Genomic DNA, 6,647 nt, shown 5'->3' with positions numbered 1-6,647 from the left:
AACTTAAAGAAAGTATCAATTAATATCAGGATATACACCAAAAATGTTTTAATAGGAACATATATGATGATGTTGGTCACATGGGAAATGACTACACACAAACTATAGCATTTTCTTCAGATGATTCTTCAACTGAATTAAACAGATCCAAAGGGGGGAGGGGGGTCTCATTTTGATGGTTAAGGGGGTTGCAAACATCCTGGTACATATCAACAATACAGCAATCCCTTCTTCAAAAAATTTATTTTTATTCACACAAAAAAACATATTTTTTAATGCACAGGCTCTGCATGTGCATTGGTGACTGATTGATGCCCTGCGGTTGTTTTTATTTGGATCATAAGATTTTTGGAGAGGAGGTAAATAGAGAGTTGATTCATTCAGCACGTAAGGTGCAATCAAAAAGTTCTGGGAATAATCCCATAAAGTCATGAAGCGTTCCACATTGAATTTTCTCTGGTCATATTGTTGTGATTTAGTGAGCACTTTGACAGTAACGTTTCACCAGACTGCTGTATTTATTTGAAAAATATATACAATACAACATATACAATATTAGAAATGCATCTAACCTTTGCAAAAGAGAACAGAATACATGTTTTTGTTTTCTGAGTAATGAACCGCTACTTGCAGTTAAACTCTCAGTTTATGGCAACTCAATAGTGGGTCAGCAGGGTTGTTTGGGTCAGTTTAGCCTTTTGGATTATGGATTAAACTGCAGACTTTAGACAACCTTTAAGTGTTGAGCTGACCAATCAGCAGCTATGTCACGCTCTCATTACAGTCAGACATTCTGAGAGGCTTCTCTCTTCGGACAAAGACAAGTAACAAGTGGCTATCCAGTTAAATGGATAATTCTTCTGGCCTTTGAGTTAAGGCAAAAGGTTCTGCAATCAAGAGTTAGCTGATCTTGAGGCAACAGTTCATGCAAAAATCCAATATATACCAGATTTACAGCATCTCCTGTGAAGCTGAAATAAAATAGAGATGAAAGATCTGCATGATCTTTACTATATCTCTCTGGTGGATAGACCCAGATTAGTGAGCTTGAAAAGGAGTCTGTCATGAGCAAAGGACCAGTAATTCCAGGGTCATGACCTTCTAGAGAGCCCCACTTCATTCCACACAGAGAAAAGAAAGATCTGAAACTGACTTCTTACCTGGACCTGTGTGAGCAGTGAGCAATTTTGTATATTGGAATTGCACTCGAGGAAGAAAATTGATGCAGCAGAAGTATTCACAGAAGCATTCATTGTACTATAAAGTTTGATTTTCATAGTACAGCTGATACCTAGGAAAACAGATGCTTGTTTAAAATGATTTTTAAAATGTAGTCATCAAGTTTAACAGGACAGGACAAACCAGCAATAAAGCTAATGAGTCCAACAACAAAAACATTTCAGGAATTTAACGGTCCAGCTGAACCAATAATCACCAGTCTTTAACACAAGAAGGAGTACACAGTGCCACTCTGCACTAACTCTATCCACTGTGGTGTCAAGTCAATGTTGCTGTGTCACACAGAGAAAGATGTGGTGAAGCTTCATTGGTTACTTGGAAAATAACTCTGAGTCTTTTATATTACATCTTCTAAATAACCCTCAAATCATAATCATAGACAACAAACTCCAGTGATAAAACTATAAATATCAAGTGTTTATGCAATGCCAGGAGAAGCAACACTGGTGGTTTAGAGAAATTACTGCCACCATTTACAGCATCCAACAAGTGCTGAGTATGTATAACCTCCAAACACGAACGCAGAAGAGAGCTGTGTAGCAATCATTTGACATTCATCAGTGTTGCATTGATATAGCTCTCTTTAAACTCATGTTACAGGAATAGCGCTGATTTCCAGCACAATTTCAGTTACAGATCTGTTTCAAAGTACAGCAGGAATACTGAGCCCAGTTCAGCCCTACACATGCCTTTTCTCTGGTGCTCTGACTGTATATAGCCTCCTGCCGTCTCCCAGCCCACACAATAGGCCTCTGTGTGCACGGCCCGCGGAATGCTGCGAGATGGCAGGGCAGTGGGATAGCTACATGGTGAGGATGGGGGTTGGAGGGTGAGGAAGGGTGTGGGTGCTCGGAGGATGAAAACTGGGAGGGGTTGGTTTTGGGGTAGGGGAAAGGGAAGGGGAAGAGATGGTAAGGAAGGCGGAAGGTGGTGGTGATGGGGGGCTGATCTTTCAGTACTGTACGGGTGCACTGAGGCTCCTGGGGTCTAGAGGGTGTCTAGGTTTCGGCACAGTGACCGTAAGAGAGGGGGTGGATGTAGCCCTGTGTACAGGCAAAGTGGTGATAATTAGCACCCACCTAGGGCAGAAGAGAGTATGAACAGGCCCTATTCACAACATATCTTGTCCCTCATTTGGTTGTGAAGAACACATAAGATAGTAGTGGCTGCAAGAAACTCCGCTTTAATGTTTCTGCCATTGTTGAGACTAAAGGATGCCAAATTTCAATGAGGAGGAAAAACATATGCAGCAAAAATTCAGTTGTCCTACAGGGCTATAACGCTCATTACATACCTGATTTTGTCTCGTTGGGGTGGAATGTGTAGCTTTACTGGTGCCACAGAAAGGGTCATGTTTCTACTAACAAAGATTTGCTGTGCACTGGCCACTTTGGGTCAATTAAGATCCAACCTGTCAGCCTCAGACTTGACTCAGTTTTTAATAGTTCAAGTTCTTCTTTGTAGCTGACCAGTTGTGTGCTTATGCACCAACTCTTGAATACTGAGATGTTCACATCCCCAGTGTGCATTATAATTTACCAGTGCACTTCATAAAGACCTTAATGTATAGCATTTAAGCTTACATGTGAGTTAAAGTTACCACATTAATCTTTATCTTGTTTTTACTTCATCTGAGACTTACAGACAGGGTTTTAGTCTGTGCACACTGAACCAGCGTTTCAACCTTTGTCATGAGTTAGTAGAGAGAATAAGAAATTCAATCAGAAATTTTAGAGAGGAATGAGGAATTTCTGCGATTCATGAAATCTGTAAAAATGTCTATAGAAACTGCAATACGTCCCCACAAATCACTGGAGTCTAACATCTAGGCCAGTGGTATCAAACCTGCAACTTTTTTACCCGTCGTTAATGGTTCCCTTTGATATTGACAAAAAACTAGATGACTGAAAATTGCGGTCTTATTTTTGTTGAACCTCATTAGTGGTGGTTAGCATAGAAGGACAGACCTACATGGCTCATATCAAGCCCCTCCAGCTGTGTACTATTAATCTAAATAAATGAATAAAGTCATTAAGAATTGAACATGAACAAACTTGGCCTTGTTTTACCGCTGGCTTACTGATATGCCAGATTGGCTGCTGGACTTTGGTTGAAGTCAAACGTTCCTATCTCTTGTTTACTTTTTGCTATATTCAAAGCTAGTAAGCTACTAATAATTTTATTTCATATCAGTATAGACATCCATTAAAGTGATTCATTTGTACATTGAACTAGTGACAAATGAACATATGGACATATGAACTTCTGTATGTTGCTATAGTAATTCAATTTAATTTAATTTATATAGGGCCACTTCACAACAACAGTCACCTCAAAGCACTTTGTATTTAAAGGTAAAGGCCCTATGATAATACAGGGAAACCCCAACAAACAGACGATCCCTGTGAGCAAGCACTTTGTGACTGTAGGAAGGAAAACTCCCTTTCTCCAGGAAGAAAGCTCCAGCAGAACGAGGCTTTGGTAGAGGCAGCCATCAGCCACAACCTGAGGGTGAGGAGAGGAAGACAGGACAAAGGTAGACTGTGGAAAAGAGCCAGAGTTTAATAATAACAGTGAGTGAAAATATGTAAGTGAAGAAGAAACGGTCAATGCATCAGGGAGGGTACAGTGTCATAATAAGCTTTGTCAAAAAGTATGCTTATTATTAAAGGTTAGAGCTCAAGGTGAACAGTTATAGTTACAGATTTAAAAGACAGGCTCTGATTTGTTCAAGTCTGATTGAATAATGCTGTAATCAAACATCATACCCATACTGGACTTTTAGTAATCTCTTCTTAATGTGATGCGGCCAATAAGCTAACAGGAGGCTGAATTAAATAAAATCCTCACTTTGCATTACTATTCCAACAGCGTAGCTTGATAAGGACACAAACCCCAGAGAAACACAAAAAAGGAATTTCAAATTAAAAGGATAGTCAGTTTTAATTATAGCCACCAGATACATCTGATCAAGCCTCAGTTAAACATAAGCTGGTAGTTTTTGTACAGACCAAAGACTGCGATTGATTTTGGTCACCACAGAGAGAAAGAATATTACAATGAAAGAAAAAAAAAAAACAGTTTCAACTTAGATATCTTTTTAATGAGTATTATGCTCACTACAACATCCCGGTGTTACTGCTGCCACTTTGGGGGCAATATTATGACAGACAGACGAGCAACAGATATGACAAGACATCCTATGATACTGGATTGGATGGTTAGGATAAGTCTCCAGGAAATGAATGTATTATAATTCAGTTTTATGCCCTCTATGTGTGTGTGTGTGTGTGTGTGTGTGTGTGTGTGTGTGTGTGTGTGTGTGTCGCTATGTGGGTAAGACTCAATTTAGAGAAGAGATGGAATTCCTTACACCCTGAGTGGCACAGGGATAATGGCCCTTATCCTTTCATTTGAGAGATGCATTAAACGATGCATTAAATCTCTACAAGGTTTCAATAGTTTCTAATGAGGAGCTTTATTTCACAATGTGCTATACCTATTTAATACCTCTTCCTAATATCATATTATTGCCATGCAGGCGGTGTAGGAGGCTTTGAGTTTAACAGGAACTGGAAATGGATTAAATTAAGGCGTTTTACATCCTTTGTTTCTGGGGTAATATCCGAACAAGAGTGGTGTGTGGTAGCATGAGTAAAATGTGTTTCAGGGCTTGGACGGTTTTGAGTGATTCAGGAAAATAAGCATGCCCCAATCCAGTGAAAATGGCAGTGTAATTGGTAATGTGGTGAGGACAGGCTGATAATGAGGATTTCCCAGGGCCTTGAACTAATAGATATCTCCTACCCTGTTAATTACCACACTTTTTTGTATGAACTACCTCTACACAATTCACTTTGACGAAACAGCTATAACCAACATCTTTCTCTAGCTCTTTCTATGTTCTTATATAGCAGCCTTTATTCTATATTTGTTGTTTTGATCCAGAGTATCCTAACAATTGTTCCAATCACATTTCACCTTTTTTCCTCCCTAAGGTACTTAAAAACGTCTGTCCAAAGTGGCCTCTATTGCAAGGCTTTAGCCAGACCTCCAGATTACTAAGATGGAATCAAAGCTCCAGAGCCGGTAAGTTTCTTTTCCTGTGTGAGGTGGAGGGGGAAAGAGGTTAAGTTTGTGCAGGCTTGGTGAGTGCAGTGAGGGGGGTTTTCTCACACAACACGGAGGATGAAGGGACAAAGGTGGCATTCATTGGCCCAGGAATGGAAAACATTTTCTGCTGAAAACAGAGAAGCTACAACCGGCAGAGGTAGCACAGAGGGACCATGGGTTAGCATATACTTCTTTAGAGAACTGATATGGCTGGAAATGCGAAGGAGAAGGCCATTCCTAGCAAGGCCTTGTTTATTTGGTAATAAAGATAATATCTTGTCCCTTTAGTCTACAATTAAAGTGTTACTGCACAGTTTGAAAGCGTGAGAAAGACTGTATTTCAATGATTTGATTGCCTTAATAATAAATAGATAAATATGAATAGATAAAAATAGAAAATATACATATTTTCATGTGATGTCTGCAATTCGGAAGAATCCTCCACTACGATGAGAAATAGTTTTACTAAGGAGTAAAAGTTTTGGTGATACTCTTCAGTGAACATCTCACATAGCAGCTGAGATCAAAGACAGGAAGCCAAGTCCAAAACTCAAAAAAATAAGAAGGGATCTTTTTAAAGTGTCTTTGAAGCACCAGGAAACATGCTGAGAAACCCTCTGGAGAGGAAAGATCTCACTGTGATGTGTACTCAGTAAAACTACAGAGTTAGAGAGGGGAAACTGACCTGAGTTGAAGGTCCTGGAGTGAGTACGCCACCTAGCGGACAGGACCGTAAGATTTCAGTCCATGAGCGTGGGAAACTCACCAGGTGGTGTCACTATGTCACAACACTAGAAAATACCGTAGCGACAACCTGACTGCAACCTTACAGGAAGTATGTAGGAGACAAACACAACACAGTTGGTCATTTACATCAGTCCATATTTACATATCATGACTAATAGAAGAGCCAGTTGTCCTACTGACGCATTTATAATGAAACACTGCCTATATTCTTCATATAAAATGTGGAAAACACTGTTATTGTTGTTGTTGTTGTTGTTAAACACTATCATCACCAACATTATTATTAGTAATAATAAAAACAAAAATAACAGTTTAATAGGAGAAATATATGTAAGATTTTGCATAAACAATCAAATATGAATTCAATATTAGGCAATATTGGATGTGTTATTCATGCAGTAAGAAACAAACCATTTTAGATTGTCTTCTGTAAGTTATATATATATATATATATATATATATATATATATATATATATATATGCCTAAAAACGAAAGCAAAGCTTGTTTATGAGCTCATTTCAGGTTTTAACTCCATTTAAGATCAAT

Source organism: Aulonocara sp. 'chitande type north' Nkhata Bay, linkage group LG20 (assembly GCF_057382095.1).
Source record: "Aulonocara sp. 'chitande type north' Nkhata Bay isolate Kocher_YH1m ecotype deep benthic linkage group LG20, A_spYH_male_GT1.1, whole genome shotgun sequence".
Lineage (NCBI taxonomy): Eukaryota > Metazoa > Chordata > Actinopteri > Cichliformes > Cichlidae > Aulonocara > Aulonocara sp. 'chitande type north' Nkhata Bay.
This window is presented reverse-complemented; position numbering follows the sequence as displayed.